The sequence below is a fragment of the Callorhinus ursinus genome, unplaced genomic scaffold (genome assembly GCF_003265705.2).
Source record: "Callorhinus ursinus isolate GAN/ISIS: 27379988/994484 unplaced genomic scaffold, GSC_fseal_2.0 scaffold28, whole genome shotgun sequence".
NCBI lineage: Eukaryota > Metazoa > Chordata > Mammalia > Carnivora > Otariidae > Callorhinus > Callorhinus ursinus.
The window spans coordinates 16058178-16078669 of NW_027397090.1; the positions used below are offsets into that span (position 1 = coordinate 16058178).

General features: G+C 37.0%; 1 long non-coding RNA gene and 1 pseudogene across 2 annotated transcripts in view; both read right to left on the minus strand.

Moving 5' to 3' along the window:
- LOC112838590 (uncharacterized) overlaps nucleotides 1-17036 on the minus strand; it is a 22528-nt pseudogene extending 5492 nt beyond the window's left edge.
- LOC141370203 (uncharacterized) overlaps nucleotides 1-20492 on the minus strand; it is a 106924-nt gene that overhangs the window by 74057 nt on the left and 12375 nt on the right. The gene's annotated exons all lie outside the window — the stretch shown is intronic.

The following is a 20492-nucleotide window of genomic DNA, read 5'->3' on the forward strand; positions in this document are numbered from 1 at the left end:
TCTGGTGTGAGGTGGTATCTCATTGAGGTTTTGATTTGGATTTCCCTGATGCCGAGCGATGTTGAGCACTTTTTCATGTGTCTGTTGGCCATTTGGATGTCTTCTTTGGAAAAATGTCTGTTCATGTTTTCTGCCCATTTCTTGATGGGATTATTTGTTCTTTGGGCGTTGAGTTTGATAAGTTCTTTATAGATTTTGGATACTAGCCCTTTATCTGATATGTCATTTGCAAATATTTTCTCCCATTCTGTCGGTTGTCTTTTGGTTTTGTGGACTGTTTCTTTCGCTGTGCAAAAGCTTTTGATCTTGATGAAATCCCAATAGTTCATTTTTGCCCTTGCTTCCCTTGCCTTTGGTGATGTTTCTAGAAAGAAGTTGCTGCGGCTGAGGTCGAAGACGTCGCTGCCTGTGTTCTCCTTTAGGATTTTGATGGACTCCTGTCTCACGTTTAGGCCTTTCAACCATTTGGAGTCTATTTTTGTGTCTGGTGTAAGGAAATGGTCTAGTTTCATTCTTCTGCATGTGGCTGTCCAATTTTCCCAACACCATTTGTTGAAGAGACTGTCTTTTTGCCATTAGACATTCTTTCCTGCTTTGTCAAAGATTAGTTGACCATAGGGTTGAGGGTCCATTTCTGGGCTCTCTATTCTGTTCCATTGATCTATGTGTCTGTTTTTGTGCCAGTACCATACTGTCTTGATGATGACAGCTTCGTAATAGAGCTGGAAGTCCGGAATTGTGATGCCGCCAGCTTTGCTTTTCTTTTTCAATATTCCTCTGGCTATTTGGGGTCTCTTCTGGTTCCATACAAATTTTAGGATTATTTGTTCCATTTCTTTGAAAAAAGTGGATGGTATTTTGGTGGGGATTGCAGTGAATGTGTAGATTGCTCTAGGTAGCATTGACATCTTCACAATGTTAGTTCTTCGAATCCATGAGCATGGAACGTTTTTCCATTTCTTTGTGTCTTCTTCAATTTCTTTCATGAGTATTTTATAGTTTTCTGAGTATAGATCCTTTGCCTCTTTGGTTAAATTTATTCCTAGGTATCTTATGGTTTTGGGTGCAATTGTAAATGGGATCAACTCCTTGATTTGTCTCTCTTCTGTCTTGCTGTTGGTGTATAGGAATGCCACTGATTTCTGTGCATTGATTTTATATCCTGCCACTTGACTGAATTCCTGTATGAGTTCTAGCAGTTTTGGGGTGGAGTCTTTTGGGTTTTCCACATACAGTATCACATCATCTGCAAAGAGTGAGAGTTTGACTTCCTCTTTGCCGATTTGGATGCCTTTGATTTCTTTCTGTTGTCTTATTGCTGTGGCTAGGACTTCTAATACTATGTTGAATAGCAGTGGTGAGAGTGGACATCTCTGCCACGTTCCTGACCTTAGGGGAAAAGCTCTCAGCTTTTCCCCATTGAGAATGATATTGGCTGGAGGTTTTTCATAGATGGCTTTTATGATATTGAGGTATGTACCCTCTATCCCTATACTGTGAAGAGTTTTATCAAGAAAGGATGCTGTACTTTGTCAAATGCTTTTTCTGCATCTATTGAGAGGATCATAGGATTCTTGTTCTTTCTTTTGTTAATGTATTGTATCACGTTGATTGATTTGCGGATGTTGAACCAGCCTTGCAGCCCAGGGATAAATCCCACTTGGTCGTGGTGAATAATCCTTTTAATGTACTGTTGGATCCTATTGGCTAGTATTTTGGTGAGAATTTTTGCATCCATGCTCATCAAGGATATTGGTCTGTAATTCTCCTTTTTGATGGGGTCTTTGGTTTTGGGATCAAGGTAATGCTGGCCTCATAAAATGAGTTTGGAAGTTTTCCTTCCATTTCTATATTTTGGAAGTTTCAGGAAAATAGGTATTAATTCTTCTTTAAATGTTTGATAGAATTCCCCTGGGAAGCCATCTGGCCCTGGGCTTTTGTTTGTTGGAAGATTTTTGATGACTGCTTCATTTTCCTTAGTGGTTATAGGTCTGTTCAGGTTTTCTATTTCTTCCTGGGTCACTTTTGGTAGTTGACACATCTCTAGGAATGCATCCATTTCTTCCAGGTTATCTAATTTGCTGGCATAGAGTTGCTCATAATATGTTCTTATAATTGTTTGTATTTCTTTGGTGTTGGTTGTGATCTCTCCTCTTTCATTCATGATTTTGTTGATTTGGGTCACTTCTCTTTTCTTTTTGATAAGACTGGCCAGGGGTTTATCAATCCTGTGAATTCTTTCAAAGAACCAGCTCCTAGGTTCGTTGATCTGTTCTACTGTTCTTTTGGTTTCTATTTCATTGATTTCTGCTCTGATCTTGATTATTTCTCTTCTCCTGTTGGGTTTAGGCTTTCTTTGCTGTTCTTTCTTCAGCTTCTTTAGGTGTAGGGTTAGGTTGTGTATTTGAGACCTTTCTTGTTTCTTGAGAAAGGCTTGTATTGCTATATACTTTCCTCTCAGGACTTTAACGCAGTCAAATTTATCAAATTTTTCCTACATGGCTAAGTGATTTTGGTCTTATGTTTTTCTCGACCCACAGTGAGAAAGATTCTCTCCTATATGATTTTCTAAAATATTTTGTTTCACCCTATACAATTCCACCCCAAATTGATTTCTGCTATATGTATAAAGTAGGGGTACAAGAAGTCAAGTGTTTAAAATGTGTTTATTCCTGGGCTATCATATTTCAATGACTTGTTTAATTATAGTTACATGAGTACAATTAAATATATTGACAAGAGTTTCATTCAGGCAGAGAAAGTTCCATAACATTGTTTCTCAAAGATGTTTTAAATTATTACTGGGCCTTTGTTATTCCTATATAAATTTTATTTTTACTTATGTATGTATGTATTTATTTTATTTCCATATACATTTTAGAATCAGCTTGCCAAGTTTTAGAAAAACAAACAGAAACGAAATGAGATCACTTGGTATTATACTGCATCTTTACATATACTAAGAGTATTATTGAGAGTTTTAAAATTGTTTACCCAATCTGTGAACACGGAATTCTCTCTCTAATTAAAGTCTATTCAATATCGCTCATAGTTTTTCAAGTTTCTGTCTACCTGTCTTACACATATTTCTAAATGTTCACCCTACTCTATTGCTAGGTATGTCGGCATAGTTACTTCTTCGAAAGGACTGAGAAACACCTTTTGGCTAGTTATTATGTACACCTCTGTACTTTTCCAACTCACCGGTTTCTACTTTTATCTTCATTAAATTATTTCTTCTGCTTTGCTTCGTCTTTTTTTTTTTTAATATTTATTTGAGAGAGAGCGAGCACAAGTGGGGATAGCGGCAGGCAGAGGGAGAAGCAGACTTCCCACTGACCAGGGAGACCCATACGGGACTCATCCCAGGACCCTGAGATCATGACCTGAGCCGAAGGCAGACGCTTAACCAACTGAGCCACTCAGGCACCCTGCTTAGTCTTTTTTTGTTTTTTAAAATAAGTATGTCAGAATACAAATTTTCCTATAAGCAGTGCTTTACCCAAAGCCCAGAGGTTCTGATACCATGCTTTTCATTGTTACAGTTTTCTGGATATACTGAAATTGCAGATCTCATGCCAACAGGTTCTTAAGTTCCAGAAGGAGGTTTCAATTTCCCTATATTGTTTGCAATTTCTAGTTTTGTTGAACTTTGGTTTTTCTGTTGTTTTGAAATTTAATGATGTTTCCTTTTTACCTAATGTTTTTTCATATTTTGTGACTCTTCCACTGGCAATTAAAGGGTTTATTCTTTGTTTTCAGAGTCTGAAAAACGTTTATAATTGTATCTTCGTTTCTTGTAAAATGTATTATTTCTATGTTCCACAGCCCCAGCTGTTTTGCAGTGGATCTGTAACAAATCAGAGGATACACTGTGGCTGCCATGTCTAATGTGTTTCATTATTATTACTATTATTTTTAGAGAGAGAGGTGCAGTACACCTGTGTGAGCATGAGTGGGGGAAGGGCAAAGAGAGAGGGAGAATCAGAGAATCTCACTCAGACTCTTCGCTAAGAGCAGAGCCCAACGCGGGGCTCAATCCCATGACTCAGAGATCATGCCCTGAGCTGAAATCAAGAGTCAGATGCTAAATGACTAGCCACCCAGGCACCTGTCTAATGTGTTTCAATATCACTTTATAGTTCTTAGTTTTGTTTTGTTTTGAGTGAATCTTGATAATCTCTTTAGAACACAGATATTAAAACTCTCATAGCTCCTTCTTTATTGTCTTCTTTAACATGATAAAAGTACCTTTTTCCTCATTTCATGGTTTTTAACCTGAATTCAGTCTTGACCAAAATTAAGATAAATGATCCCAGCATATGCTTTTTGTTTTGGCAAAGCATTTTACCATTTGTTAATATTAAACTTTCCAAATTATCCTTCAGGTCTATCTCTGATAAAATCTGATAATACATTCTCACAACAGTTGGCTTTAACCCATTTTCATTACTTGCTATGGCAGGTAGGTTTCTCTTACTTCATGTTGTACAGTATGCTTAACAAAACCTTTATAAAAAAAACACATTCAGTAATAGGCATGTTTGTTTTATTAAGGGAATTTTTCTTCTAATAATTATGAAGGGTGTATTTTGCCCCTCATGGTTATCTTTATAATCTTACGTAGTTCCTTAATCATCTATCTAGTAAGATAGTATCTAGTAATTCCCTAACACATAATCAATAATAACATTAGTTTCTTCTCTCTCTTCCCATTCATTAACCTCCAGTCTTATATGCTTTCATTTCTTAGCTTTTATCTTTTTTTTTTTTACTGTTCAGTATAACTCTATTACTTGATTTGTCAATTTTAAATGATATACACTTAGGCTCCCAGCTGTTAAAGATGAGAAAATGATCAAGACTGCATCCATCCCTTGTGTTAGACCTTCCCCTTCCATATACTACTGGATACGATATAGTCTTTCTCAACATCCACATGGATAGGGGCTCTATAAGAGAGTGTTGAAATTATTTCACAGTAGACATCTCTAACTGACCACTCTGGATCTAATTTACCCTGAATACTTTCTACCAGTACTTAATAACTCACCTGAGAATCTCCTGATTAGAAATTCTTTCTCTAACAAGCATGGATCTTTTGCTTGCTCCAACCTGAAGATCACTTCTGGTTTTGTATAGCAATACCCTGTAAATGGGAAATAATTTAAGACTTGGGCCTGCTGCATGGGCTTCTAGGATTCTGAACGTGAAAGAAGACACATTTTCAGGGACGGCACAACAAAGATGCTCATTTAAAGCTTTCTTTGCAGAGTTGACAACAAAAACATTTATTTTCTGATGCTCAAAAGTATTAAACTCCTTGAGCTAAATCACAAGCATACACAACACTGAACTCAACAGGGATCTACATGCTTTAGGCTTTACAAAGGGACTGCATGGGCTTTCCACTTTATGCCATGATGAAGCAGCAGCAGATGGCAGACACTGCAGGACCAGGATCCCAGGAAAAAGGAAAAATGGAGTTTCAGGCCACATAGCAGAACCAGAGCAGAACCTGGAGGTCTCAGTAAGTTGAGGAGACAGACCAGAAATTCGGCGATCAAGCGTAACTACCATCTGTGGTGTAAAATACTGGAGACAGAGATGACTGACAGAGACCCACTGGCATCTGCAGGAGGGTCGCTTGGAGTCTCTGGCTGAAGAAAAGAAACGATTTGAAATAGGCCAGAGTTTTCTATTATTAACAAAGTGTGCTCTCAAAAGGAATTACTGGACCAGAGCCTAACCTGCTGAGGGTTGATCAGAGCCTAGCCAAACTGGGGGAAAGGGAATATTGACTCCAGTTCTCTCTCATCTTCCACATGGGGAATGGGCTTCCATGTGCCACTGAGCCAGGCCCCAAGTGCCACAAGGTCAGAAGCTCCTTTGTTCGGGACGTCACTCTATGTCACTCTTCATCTCACTATGGATTCATATCCTTTAATAAAGGGGTAAACCTACAGGTTTCCCTGAGTTAATCAAACCTAAGGAGGTCGCCTTTGGAAGCTCCAATCTGTAGCCGGTTGGTCAGAAGCACAAGCAACAGCCTGGGGCTTGTGACTGGCGTGTGAAGTGAAGGGCGGCAGTGTGGTAGGACTGAGCCCTTAACCTCTGGAATCCAATGCTATCTCCAGGTAGATAGTATCAAAATTGAGTTAAATTCCCAGACACCCTATGGATGTCAGAAAATTGCTTGGTATTGTGTGGGAGGGAACTCCCCATATTGGAAATGGGTCCACAAACCCTAAAAGATGTCCCTCTAGCCATCCTGTCCCACCTTAGCTAGCTCTTTACACATCTTTTTTCAAGATTTTATTTATTTGTCAGAGAGGGCGAGAGAGTGCACGTGCACACACAAGCAGAGGGAGGGGCAGAGGGAGAAGCAGGCTCCCCGCTGAGCAGGGAGCCCAACGTGGGGCTCGAGCCCAGGACCCTGGGATCGTGACCTGAGCTGAAGGCAGACGCTTAACCAACTGAGCCACCCAGGCGCCCTGCTTTTTATACATCTTAAAAAATTTAAAAGCACTAGTGAAGTTCAGGGTCTAGGGGCACAGGCCCACGAAAAGACTAACCTAATTACAGGACTGTGAACATTTCTCTTGCCCTACAGCTAACCGTTAAATTACTAAAGCCCTGTCCCTGCAGATCTTTTTACCCAGCACATCACATTCACCTTACAACAAAAAATTACAAGACATGACAAAAGGCAAGAAACGCGGTTTGAAAGGATGGAACAAACACCAGAATCAGAGTTAGAGGGGGTAAGAATGCTGGAATTATCAGATTAGGATTTTTTTTTTAACTATGGTCAATATGCTATAGGCTTTTTAGAACAGTACATAATACACAAGTGGATAATGTAAGAGAAGAGTTAGAAAGTATAACAAAAAAGCAAAAAGAAATGCTAGAGATAAAAAAAAACACAAACAAATGAAGAATGCCTTTGATGAACACACCAGCAGACTACACACGGCTGAGGGAATCACTGCACTCGAGAATCTGACATTGAAATTTTCAGAATTGAAAAACAAAGAAAAAAGACTTTTGAAAAAAACCCAGAATATCCAAGAACGGTGGGGCAACTACAAAAATGTAACATACATATAGGAATACTAGAAAGAGGAGAAAGAGAGAGGGGAACATTCAAAGCAATATTTGAAGCTGAGAATTTCCTTCAAATTAATGTCAGACACAAAACCATAGATCTGGGAAGCACAGAGAATGCCAAGTACAACAAATGCAAAAAACAAAACTACACTTAGGAATATTGTATTCAAACTTCAGAATATCAAGTCAAGAAAAAACTTTTTTTCAAAGATTTATTTGGGGAGGGAGGGATCGAGGGAGGGGGAGAGACAGAAACTCAAGAAGACTCCATGCTCAGTGTGGAGCCTGACATAGGGCTAGATCCCATGACCCTTAGATCAGACCTGAGCCAAATCCAAGAGCTGGATGCTTAACCAACTGAGCCACCCAGGCAACCCCAAGAAAAAATCTTGAAAGAAGCCAAAGGAAAAAAAAAATCTTACCCAGAGAGGAGCAAAGGTAAGAATTAGATCCAGTTTTTCTTTCTCAGAAACCATGTAGTAAGAAGAGTGAAATAAAATATTTAGAGTATTGGGAGAAAAAAAATCCACCAATTTTGAATTCTGTACTTTGCAAAATTATCCTTCAAAAGTGAAGAAGAAATACTTTCTCAGAAAAATAGAAATTGAGGCAATTTGTTATTAGTAGACCTGTCTTGCAAGAAGTGTTAAAAGAAGTTCCTCATAAAAAAGGAAAATGGTACAGGGGCGCCTAGGTGGGTCAGTTGGTTAAACATCTGCCTTCAGCTCAGGTCATGATCCCGGGAACCTGGGTTCAAGCCTTGCATCAGGCTCTCTGTTCAATGGGGAGTCTGCTTCTCCCTCCCCCTCTGTGCTCACTTGCTTATTACTCTCTCTCTCTCAAATAAACAAATGAATACAATCTTTAAAATAAAAAAGGAAAATGGTATAGCTCAAACTCAGATCTACACAAAGAAAGGAAGAATGCTGGAGAATGTATAAGTGAGGGTAAAATAAAAGCTTTTATTTTTCTTACTCTGAATCAATGTAACAGAAAAAGTTTGCTCTAAATAATATATACTATTATGTATGCCTGTATGCATATAAGTAAAATTAATGACAGTTATGTTAAAACGAGTGGAAGAGAAGAATTAGGAATATTTTGTTAGGGTACCTACCTATACTACCTGAGAAACTGTAGAATGTGATTTGAAGCAGACTTGGATTACTTTTAAAACAAAAACAGAAACAAAGGACAAGGGCAAAAAATAGAAAACAGCAACAAACGTGGTAGGTATTGCTCCAACTACATAAAAAAATCACTTTGAATGTCAATGGTCTAAATATATTAATTAAAAGACAGATTGTCAAGATGAATCAAAAAACAAGACCCAAACAGATGTTGCCTTCAAGAAATCCACTTTAAATATACAGACACATATAGATTAAAAGTACAGAAGTGAATAAAGATACACTACACTAACACAAATCAAAAAAAAAAGGGAGCAGTTATATTAACTTTCAGAACAAGGAAATTTATCAAGGATAAAGAAAGGAATTATGTAATGATAAAGGGGTCAATTGTCCAAAAACATGCAACAATTTTAACGTGTATGTGCCAAATAATTGAATGTCAAAATACATAAGACAAACACTGACAGAACTGTAATGAGAAAATAGATAGATCTATTATTTATTTTAGTTGGGGATTTCAATACCCCTTTATCAAAAATGGATGGACCCACCAGGTAGAAAATCAACAGGGGCACAGCTGAATCCAAGAGCACCATCAATCAATTGGATATAAATGACACCTATAGACTACGTGATCCAACAACAGCAAATTACACACTCTTCTCAAGTTTATATGGAACATTCTCTAAGACAGACCACACTCTGGGCAATAAAGCACACCTTAACAAATATTTACAAAAATAGAAATCATACAATGTATGCTCTCAGACCATAATGGAATTCAACTAGAATTCAACGAAAAGACAGATGGAAAAAAAACCAAAGTACTCGGAAATTAAACACACACTTCTAAATAACACATGGCCAAAGAAGAAAATCTTAAGACAAATTAGGAAATATTTTCACTGAAATGAAAATACAGATTATTCAAAATCGTGGGATAAGTGAAAGCACTAATACTTAGAGGGAAATTTATAGCAGTGAATGCCTAAATTAAAAAGAAGAAAGATCTAAAATCAATAATCTCAGATTATATTATAGGAAACTAGAAAAAAGATATTAAATCCAAAGTAAAGAGAAGAAAATAAATTTAAAAATTAGAGCAGAAATCAATGAAATTGAAAACAGGAAATTAATGTATCAATTGATGAAACCAAAAGTTGAATCTTTGAAAAGATCAATATAATCAACAAGCCTCTAACCAGGCCAAATAAAAAGGACAGAGAAGATTATCTCCCTGTTTCATCAGAAATGAAAGAGGGGACATCACAACAGATCCTGTGGATATTAAAATATAAAAAAAGAATACTATCAACAACTCTATGCCCACAAATTCTATAATCTAGATGATTCCTTGAAAGACAGCATATGCCAAATCTCACACAAGAAGAAAATAGTACCAATAGGCCTATATGTATGAAAGAAATTCAATCAAGAAATAACCACCTTTCAAAACAGAAGTCATCATGCCCAGAAGGGTTCACCAGTGAATTCTACCAAACATTTAAGAAGGAAATTATACCAATTCTCTACAGTCTCTTCCAGAAGACAGAAGCAGAGGTAATACTCCCTAGCTCACTCTATGAGAACAGCATCCCCTAATACCCAAACCAGAAAAAGACAGTATAAGAAAAGATAACAAAGCAATAGTATCACTCATTAACATACATGCAAAAATCCTTAGCAAAATATGAGCAAATCAGGGGCCCCTGGGTGGTTCAGTCATCTCCCTCTGCCTGCTGCTCTGCCTGCTTGTGCGCCCTCCCTCTGTCAAATAAATAAATAAAATCTTTAAAAAAATATATAAAATTCACAGTGTATATAAAAAAATTACACATCATGACCAAGTGGTATTATCCTAGGTATGCAAGGTTGGTTCAACATTCAAAAATCAATTAATGTAATCTACCACATCAAGAAGGTAAAGAGGAAAAAAATTCACACAGTCATAGCAACAGATGCAGAAAAAGCATTTGATAAAATTCAACAATTCATGACAAACACTCTCAGTAAAATAGGAAAAAAGGGAACTTTCTCAACTTGATAAAAATATCTATCATAACTTATAGCCAACATCACACTTAACAGTGAGAAACTTGAAATTTTCCTGCTAAGAGCAGAAATAAGGCAAAATGTCTTTTCTCACCATTGTTTTTCGACATTATACTGGAAGTTTTAGTTAATATAATAAGACAACGGACATAAAGGGCATACAGATTGGGAAGAAAGAAAAAAAAAGTTTTTGCTCACAGACGACATGATCATTTATGCAGAAAATCCAAAGAGACAGACCAAAAGACTGGAACAAATAGGCAATTATAGCAGAATTGCAGGATATGAGATTAACATACAAAAAAATTAATTGCTTTCCTATATACCAGTAACGAACAAATGGAATTTAAAGTTAAAAACATAATGTCATTTACCTGGCATTCCCAAAATGAAATAATTAGGTATAAGTCTAACAAAATATGCGCAAGAACTATGAGAGAGAAATTCTGTAAAACTCTGATGAAAGGTAATAAAGAACTAAATAATGGAGAACTATTCCGTGTTCATGGTTCAGAAGACTAATATTGTCAAGATGTCCGTTCTTCACAATTTGATCTATAGATTCAATGCAATTCCAGTCAAAATCTCAGCAAGTTATGGATATCTACCAAGTGAACCTGCTTATATGGAGACGCAAAAGACGCAGGATACCCAACATAAAACTGAAGAAGAAAAAGGTCGGACTGACACTACCCAACTTTAAGACTTAGTATAACCTTATAGTAATCTCAACAGTGTGATGCGGGGAGCAGTGGGACAAAGAGATCAGCAGAACAATATTAAGAGCCCAAAACAGACCCACAAACACACAGTCAACTGATCTTTGACAGAGGCGCAAAGGCAATATAGTGAAGACAGTCTTTTCAAAACCTGGTGCTGGAACAACTGGATGCCCACATGCAAAAAAGTGAATCTAGACACAGACATGCATACAGCCTTCACAAAAGTTTATTCAAAATGAAAAGAAAATTTATTCGAGATGGATTAGACCCTAATGTAAAAGGAAAAGCTATAAAACTAGAAGGTAGCAGAGAAGAGACCCCAATTGACCTTGGGTGTGGTGATGGCTTTTTAGATACAACATCAAGGAACAATCTGCAAAAAAAGAAAAGGAAAGAAAAAAAAGAAAAAGAAGAAAAAGATAAATTGGACTTCATTACAATTAAGTATGTCTGGTCTGCAAAAGACAAGATTAACAGAGTAAGATAAGCCATAGATTGAGAGAAAAATACTTGCAAAAGATACACCTGATATGTGGCTATTATCCAAAATATACAAAGAACTCTTAAAACTCAACAGTAAGAGAATAAGCAACCCTATTTAAAAATGGGCAAAAGACCTTAATAGACCTCACCAAATAAGATACACAGATAGCAAATAAGCATATGAAAAGATGTTCAACATCCTATGTCATTAGGAAGTTGCAATTAAAAGAACAATGAGATCACCATCACACACCTATCAGAATGGCCAAAATCCAAAACACTGGCAACACCAAATGCTGGTACAGATGTGCAGCAACAAGAACTCTCAGATACTGCTGGTGGAAATGCAAAGCAAACAAGGTTTTCTATGATAAAAACTACTACATAACTAAGTACCAAGTGATAGTGAGCACACACAAGCTCTTCTAGAAAACAGAAGGACACATTTCATGAAGCAAGCTTTACTACACTATGAGAAAAGAAATCTCTTTAAAAAAAATATTTTACAAATATGTAACTTTTAAGAAAATGTTATTAAGTAAATCTAGCAATAGCTAAAAAGGATGACCAAGTGGGATTCATCCTAGGAATGCAAGGTTAAGATTCCAAAAGAAATAGAGTTCACAATATTAACTGAAAAAGAAAAATCATAAGATGATGTCACTATAAAGAAAGAGTTTGAAAAATTTAACACCTATTGATTAAATTAAAAACGAGGGAGGGGAACTTCCTTAATCCAATAAAGGACAGGTATGAAAAACCTAGAGGAACATAGTACTTTATGGGTTCCAGTCCAAGACAGTGCGGTAGGAAGATCCTGCTCACCTCCTCCTAAGGACACACTGAGTCTACAGCTACATATAGAACACTATCCTCTTAAAAAAAAAACACCTAACTGAGTGATGAATACAAATGGTGCAAAGAGAAGAAAACCACATCAAAGCAGGGAGGAGAGGCTGGGACACAATCTGGTCATAAACCCCACCACCACTTTGGTGACCCTCAAGTGTGAGGGAACTCAAAACCTAGAGCTTCTTCCTGTGAAGCAAATAGTTCAAATGCTACATGAGGAACTCTGACTTTTAAGATGTGCACCAGAGAGATGAGCCCTTGATACACAGAACTTTGAAAATCAATGGGGGATTGTGTCCTGAGACCCACAGATCTGGTGACCTGAGAAATGGCTCTTTAGAAAAGGCTCTTGTGCTTGGATTCATCCACCCCAGGGCCCAGCACAGAGGCAGTCGATGGCGCCCAGACTTCAAGTGAAGGAGGCTACTTATAGCAAGGCACTGTCCTGATGGACAGGCACCTAGTTGAGCACACACATCTAGGAGCCTGCTGTAACTTTCTGGGAATGGAGACTGATAGACACGACGTCTGCATTCTCCCTATACGGTGCTCCAGAGCACCAGCATCTCCCAGGATGGAACTTTTATAGGCATCTGGTGCCCTAATTTTTACAGCTGCCACACAGGGGATCCCTCCTGATCACATGGCTCTGCAGACCAGAGAAGCTTGCATTCCTGGTCCCATGGGGATGTAAGAACTGGTGCCACCCAGAAGGGAGCTCACACCATTGCTGGCCCACCAAACTGTGTGGCTGCTGCCTGGGTCACCTCACATCTCCGGGCCCAGGTGTGGTGCGGCTTAAACCCATGGGTCCCACAGGACTGTCACCACCAAAGATTTCTTAAACAGTCACCACCCCTAGGGCACAGCATGAGGCAACACACCCAGAGCTCAATCCTTCTGTGAAAGAGGCTTATTAGCTAATCATCACGGCTGTGACATGAGAGTCGGCTCTTCATGAAACACATATCCAAGGCTGACTCTACTCCCTTTCAGAAAGCTCGGGGGGGCAGACACGATCTCATGGCCCCTCTGCCATTCTCCAGAGTGTTTGTGTCTCCTAGTGGGGAGTTTTACATGCGTCCCATGGCATTCTTCAGAGATATGACAAACAATCCTAAAATTTGTATGAAGCCACAGAAGATGTCAAATAGCCTAAGCAATCTAGAGGAAGAAAAACGAAGCTGAAGGCATAACACTCCTTTTCTTGAAACTGTATCCCAAAGCTGTAGTAGTCAAAATAGTATGATATTGGCATAAAAACAGACTCACAGAGAAATGGAACAGAACAGAGATCCTAGAAATAAACCCACACATATTTGGTAATTAATTTAAGATAAAGCAGCCAGGAATATACAAAAGGAAAAGAACAGTCTCTTCAATATTATATTGGGTCTGAACTTTTATTTCCCCATCTGTGGCTCACCTTTGGGAAAATGGGACAGTCACATGCAAAAGAATGAAACCAAACCACAATCTTAACACCATACACAGAAATTAACACTAAATGGAATAAAGATTTAATGTAAGACCCAAAATCAAAAAACTCCTTGAAGAAAACATACTCAGTAAGCTGCCTGACATAGAGCTTGGTGAAGATTTTCTTTAATACGACACCAAAAGCGAAGGCAACAAAAACAGAAATAGAGTGGAATTATATCAAACTAAAAAATTTCTGCACAACAAAGGAAACCATCAGCAGAATGAAAAGGCCATGTACTGAATGGGAGAAGGTATCTGCAAATCATATATCTGATACAGGGTTAATATCCAAAATACATAAGGAACTCATACAACTCAATGGCAAAAAACTGAACAATCCAATTTAAAAATGGGCAGAAGATCTGAACAGATATTTTTCCAAGAAGACTTACAGATAACTAACAGACACATGAAAAGATGCTCAATATCATTAATCATCAGGGAAGTGTAAATCAAAACCACAATGAGATATCACTTCACACCTGTTAGAAGGGCTAGTATCAAAAAGATAAGAAATAATAAATGTTAGTGAGGATACTGAGAAAGGGAACATTTGTGCACTGTTGGTTGGAATGTAAATTAGTGCAGCCACTGGGGAAAATTGTATGGAGTTTCTCAAAAAATTGAAAATACAACTATCATATGATCTAGCAATTCCGCTCCTGGGTATTTATACGAAAAAAAACAAGAACACTAACTGAAAAACATACGTGCACCCCATTTTTCTTCGAGGAATTATTTTACAATAGTTAAGATATGAAAATAACCTGAGTGTCCATTGATGGATTAATGGTTAAAGAAATCATGATGTATATACACACCAGAATATTATTCAGCCAGAAAAACAAATGAAATCTTGCCACTTGAAACAAATGGCTGGATCTCGAGGGCATTATGCTAAGTAAAATTAGGCAATCAGAAAAAGACAAATACCATACAATCTCACATATATGTGGAATCTTAAAAACAAAACAAAACAAAATCCCGGCAAACAGAAAACCAAGTTCGTAGATACAAAGAACAGATTGGTGGTTGTCAGTGGTAGTGGATGGGGGTTGGGGAAAATGGGTGAAGGGAGTATTAAATATTTGAAAAATTAAAAAAAACTAAAGTGATTGGGGAACAAAAAAGAAAAGAAAGCATAATAAAAGAAAACTTTGTAAATGATCGAATGTTTTGCCCTTCAGATTAGGAACAAGACAAAGTTGTCCTCTCTCATCATTTATATTCAGTATACATTATATTGCAAGTCTTAACAAGTTTCATAAAGAGAAATAAGTAGCATAAAGACTGGAAAACATCTTTATTCACAGATGACATTGTTATATACATAACACATATCATGGATTTTCAAAACATGTACTACAAATAATGAGGTTGATAATATTAAGAAATATGACGTTAACACAAATAAATTACTTGTATTTTGACATTTTCCCCAAAATTAGTAATTGAAATTAAAGATATCACTTAAAACATTAAAATCATGAAAGCTATTGATATTTCTAATCATGAAGTGTAAAGTGTAAGTGTAAGATGAAAACAAATAATGGGAAGGAAAACTTAAAAAGCCAAATGAAAGGAGAGATCTATAGATTCAGGGCAATCCTGATCATAATCTCAGCAATTTTTAAGAAAAAAAAATGGTAAGTGCTTCTAAAATTTATGTGGAAAGGCAAAGAACAAGTAACTACTAATATAATTTTGAAAAAAAGTTAAGAGTTAGACTCACCTTAACTTATTTCAATAGTTAACACACAGGTATATTAACAAAAAGCGTGTGGTGTTACCATAAAGATAGACAGTAGGTTCAATGAAATATAATGTATTCCAGAAATAAATACGTGTACATATGGTCAACTTAATTTGGAAAAACTACCAAGGCAATTGAACAGGGGAAGGGTAATCTCTGCGGCAAACAGTGCTGTTGGAGTGGACCATGAGATGCACAAAAGTAGCACAATCGTACTTAACACCATATAGAAAACCTAAGTGGAAAACATAAAACTTAACATAGCAGAAAAAAATCTCACTGACCTTTTGTTAGGCAAAGGTGTCTTAAAAAGGAGGGAAAACAGCATAAGACATAGAAGAACACAAAATAGTATGACAAGATGAAAATCTTTTGTCTTTCAAGAGACACTGTTAAGAAAAAGGTGAGCCACAGATGGGGAAATAAAAGTTCAGAAAACATTTATCTTATAATGGTCACCTCTATTACATAAAGAATTCTTTCAACCCAGTTAAGACCCCCCCAAAAAGATAGAAAAAGATGTGAGTTAAAGATCTGAAGAGATACTTCACAAAAGATATGCAAATAGCCAAAATACACATGAAAAGATGCCCATCATCATTTTTCACCACAGAATTGTAAATTAAAATCCAGTAAGATATAACCTGACACCAACTGAAGTGGATGAAAGTATAATACCTAAGGTGTAGGTGAGAATGTGGCTCGTGCTGATGGGCATGAAAATAGCGTAGTCACTTCGGAAACATTTGGCAGTTACTTATAAAAAGTTACAAATACCTTCAGTGCAAGACCCAGGAAAACCGTTCCTATGTCTTTGCACAAGAGAAATGAAAATATGTCTGCACAAAAACTTGTATTGGAATGTCTGTAGAAGCCTTACTCATATAGGACCAAATCTGAAAATGACAGTATCTATTCAAAAGGATACTACTAGTATAAAGAATAAACTGATACACAAAACATGCATGAATCTTAAAATAATTATTTTCGGTGAAAGAAGTAAAGGAAAAAGAGTATGTGCTGTATGATTCCATTTGTATAAATCTCTAGAAAAGGCAAAACTATTACGACGGAGAGCAGATCAGTAGTTTAAGTGGTGAAAGCAGAAGGAGGGAAATGGCTGGAACAGGAAACAAAATATTTTAGGGTGATGGAAGTAGTCTATATCACAATGTGGGTGATGAAAATCAACTGAATACATTCCTCAAAACTTATCAAATTATATCTAGAGAACTGCTGCATCTAATTTTTGGTTAATTACACTCCAATAAAGTGATGAAAAAAAAGAATCAGGTTGCATTTGAGAGTCAGACACATAAGGTAAACACCCACAGAGACGAGGTGGCTGTAGATCTCCAGCATCACATCTCTGTACAGAGTCCACTGAGTGGGGCCTATTTTCTGCCATTCTTCCTGGGTGAACTCCACAGTCACATCCTTGAATGACATGGATGCCTGTAATAGCACATTTCTGTTCAATCTGAACAGGGGACATGGAAAATACCTTTGGAACTAATTCTATCATGTTTACTGCAGAGTTTAAAACAAAATGTTACAAAGGATGCCTGTCATAGCCTTAACTCTGTCTTCCATTTTGGGGATACATAATGAATACAAATATTCTCATGCCCTCATTCATTTGCAATTACTTATAAATTATATACATGCACCATCTGTTAACTTGATACTTATAATGTTTAGTGGGATTTTTTGTTTAGATAAAGTTACTAAAAAAAAGACCTTTCTAATATTTTATCCTATACCAATGTTTTGTCCTAAGCCTCTCTAGGGTATACAACACTCCCACTCAAAGTCTTCTGCTAGGGTAATGGGGAATCAATGAAGGGGCTAATGTAAGCCTTGCATATATCCATACATAACTACGTATTTATTTTAGAAGTGATCTAGGGGAAGAGTGGAGTGTTTTAAGCAGCAAAACAGAAGAGATCAATTTAAGAGCAACCCACCTATATTAAGGCAAAGCAATGGGAAAGAAACATAGGAAACTAATTCTCCAAGAGAAAGAAACACTGATTTCTTGGTCAGTTCCACAGAGAAGCAGCATAAACAAAGGGGCGGATGCTGATGCTATATACTGAAACTTGAAAAAGAGGTAAAGAGGGTTGGGTAGAGGATCACCTCTTGTTTATGTTGTACTCAAAATATGTGAGGACACAGAAAAGTTATCCACTGCAGAGCTGCTTACGTGATCTTGTAGCATATGAAATCTACAATAAAGATAAGAATTGTAATGGACATTAGTCACTAAGGTGATAACTGAAATCATAATACAGAATCTGCTGGCTCAGACAGGACATATAAATTGAGGGGGGAAAAGATACAAAACTGAATTTGAGAGAATACCAATATTTACCAGAAGAAGAATAAACCAAGAAGGCAGGGGAAAAGTTTATTATTGGTGGTAAGAGAAAATGGACAAAGGAGACTCAGAGAAATGACCAGGGTCAAATTCGGCAACACTTAGAATCATCAGGATGCCGGGGTGAACAAGTGGCAGAGCAATTCATCGAAGAAGAATGAGACAATATTGGAGATGCTCGATTTGTGTTTTGAGCAGACTATATGAAGAAGATCTACATCAGGCAGGAGAAATAATTCAGAAGCTATCAGTGTACATAAGGCAGTCAAAGGGAAAAGAGAGCTATTCTGGCATTTGATATTTAAAGACATCAAATTTAGAAATTTCATTTTCTAAGTGTTTCTTGATGACACAGATATAAATTTTTATCTGCACAAATTCCTAATTTTTCATACTGACCTTCTAGCATCATTAATTCTAACAGTTTACCTATAGATACATGTAGATTTTCTACATCAGCGATCATATCATCTATAAACACTGGGGAAATTATTTCTTGCTTTTCAACCTTTGAATTTTTTTTTTTTTTTGCCTTATTTCACTGGCTAAGACTTCCAACATTTTTCTTCCCAGGAAAAGTTTTCCTAGTGAATTATGAATTACAAATCTTTTTTAAAAGTTTTTGATAGATACAGCTTATAAAAATAAGGAAGATTCTTTCATTCCTAGAATACTAGAAATTTTAATATTCCTTTTAAAAAGATTTCATTTATTTGAGAGAAAGAGAGAGAGAGAGAGTGTGTGAGTGTGTGAGCAAGGGGACGAGCAGAGGGAGAAGAATAAGCAGACTCTATGCTGAGCATGGAGCCTGATGCAGGACTCGATCCCGTGACCCTGAGATCATGAGCTGACCCCAAATCAACAGTCATACGCTAAACTGACTGAGCCACCCAGTCGCTCTGGAAATTTTGATATTCTAAAATTTATTTCCTACATCCAATAGTATGATCATGCTTTCTCATAAAATTAATGAATTATGTTGATTTTTCAAATTGTTAATTCAAACTAGAATTTCAAATAAATGTATCTTCTTCATTATTTATTAACCATACACACATACAGCTTACTTATCTTGGCTTGAAAATTCATATGGAAAGCTAAAAAAGCATATATAGCCAAAAATGTTTAAGAACAATGATGTTGTATTTGTTGTACTTGATATTCAAACTTTGTCAAGTTTTAATAGATGTTGAGCTTGAATGACCATGGAGCAGAAGAGAAAGTTAAAAATGACTAAAATATAGGTGATTTTTGAAGGTGAAAAAGGATGGCATCTTTTATTTTTGGAAAAAATACAAAGTTTCAAAAATGTCATAGGGACAATTAAATAGGAGTGAGGGGTAAGGAAGTTAGATCTATACATCATACCATTGAACAAGGTAAAATTAGAATGGACCAAACATATAAATGTAAAAAATAAAATTAATCAAGTTCTAGAACACAACACGGAAAGTTTCTATTACAGTAAGACTGGGAAATGGAGGGTTCTGGTCAAGTTGGTGACATAGAAAGTTCCTGTCTCACCTCCTCCCACAGACACACCAAATCTACAGCTACACATGGAGCAGTTTCCTCAGAAAGAAATCAAGAGAACAGCTGAGCAACTCCTATATATTGAGTGAATAAGAAAATATCCACATCACAATGGATCTTGGTACACCCTCAGCTACTGGGAACCACTAAGAACAAAGGAAACAGGTTGGACCATCACAAAGATTTGAGAGACAACCAAGGGTATGGGCTGGGCTGAATGATAAGGTCCATCTTCCACACTAGGCCACTGTCAAGACTGGAAGAAGTGGCTGTTTTTTCTAATATGCACAAACCAACACAGAAAGAGAAGGAAAATGAAGAAACAGGAATATGGTCCAAATGAAAGAACAAGATAAAACCTCAAAGATGTCCTTAATGAAAAAAAGATTAGTTGACTGTTTTCTTTGCTGTGCAGAAGCTTTTTATCTTGATGAAGTCCCAAAAGTTTATTTTTGCTTTTGTTTCCCTTGCCTTTGGAGACCTGACTTGAAAGGAGTTGCTATGGCCGATGTCTAAGAGGTTACTGCCTATGCTCTCCTCAGGATTTTGACGGATTCCTGTCTCACATTGAGGCCTTTCATCCAATTTGAGCTTATCTTTGTGTGTGGTGTAAGAGAATGGTCCAGTTTCATTCTTCTGCATGTGGCTGTAAAATTTTCCCAGCACCATTTATTGAAGAGACTGTCTTTTTTCCATTGCATATTTTTTCCTGCTTTGTCAAAGATTAGTTGACCATAGAGTTGAGGGTCCATTTCTGGGCTCTCTATTTTTTTTTTTTTAAGATTATCTATTTATTTATTTGATAGAGAGAGACACAGTGAGAGAGGGGACACAAGTACGGGGAATGGCAGAGGGAGAAGCAGGCTTCCTGCTGAGCAGGGAGCCCGATGCAGGGCTCATTCCCAGGACCCTGGGATCATGACCTGAGCTTAAGGCAGACGCTTAACAACTGAGCCACCCAGGTGCCCCTGAGCTCTCTATTCTGTTCCATT